Below are 1,116 nucleotides of genomic sequence, written 5' to 3'. Positions count from 1 at the left end.
CAGAGTTGTTTCAGATGCCTGTAACAATTCAGTCTAGCACATTGTAAACTGCTGATAAAAACCCCAACGCTCTAAGTTTAGTGCAGGACTAAACTGCTTTCCCCTGGGTCCAGATCCCTCGCAGACCTTTTCCTGCAAATGGAGGCGGCTTCAAGAGTGCCCTTTAACACCTGATGCTGGAGTTAAATCTAGCAGATTTACTTATGTTTTAAAACTAGGAACTTACTAAAATGTACATATTTTTCTTTACAGAACAAACCAGGAATGAGTAAAGTGCTCTTAGAAAGTGGTAATATTCTATCCACATTTTACAATTATAGCAATTGCAATTCTAATAATACAGACTACTGAAAGTTACGATATCTGACATCGTAAGAGTTATTAATACAGAACTAAAACAATCCTCTGAGTGGGACTTTGAGTATGTTTTCTTACTGCGATTACATAGTCTTTAAGTAACTGGATAAAAAATATTTGTGTGTACTTTTGGGCTAAGGTGCTTCTTCATGCATGATACTCAGTTGAATAGAACATGTCAATTTATTTCAGATCTATAAAATAAAAATCTAAAAATATAATTTTACAGACAATATTCACCATTTAGTTTATATTTTAGTATGGTCTTAAGCCTATCTTGCACAGAATAATGATGTAACAGAACAACAAAATACTCTACATTTTAACTTTTTAGATATCCTTAACTAGAGTCTACCATATACATCAAAAATAGATGTGCACAGTAACCAATTAAACATCTACATTTCAAGAATGGATTGGCTATATCTCATAACTGAGACACCAATTACAGTACAATTATTAAAAATCCTTCACAAATACACTCAGTAGTAACAGTGGTAGCAGTAGTTAAAATCTTAACAGCTCTGTGTAATGATCAAAGCAAATGATAACAGAATTAAAAAATTCAGTTAATCTTTCATGTGTGATGTAAAACCCATGTAACACTACAATGAAAGAAGAAATTACACAGGCACGAGTGCAAAAAAGCAATATTGTAAGCCATCTCCTCTCTTTGGTAAAAATCAATTAGCAGGAAGCATATCACAATAATTCAAGTCAAAGACTAATTCAAGCTATATATTTTTTTCCTTCCCTACA

This window comes from Buceros rhinoceros, unplaced genomic scaffold (genome assembly GCF_000710305.1).
Source record: "Buceros rhinoceros silvestris isolate BGI_N320 unplaced genomic scaffold, ASM71030v1 scaffold5989, whole genome shotgun sequence".
NCBI lineage: Eukaryota > Metazoa > Chordata > Aves > Bucerotiformes > Bucerotidae > Buceros > Buceros rhinoceros.
The sequence above is the reverse complement of the archived record's forward strand: the minus strand, read 5'-3'. Positions refer to the sequence as shown.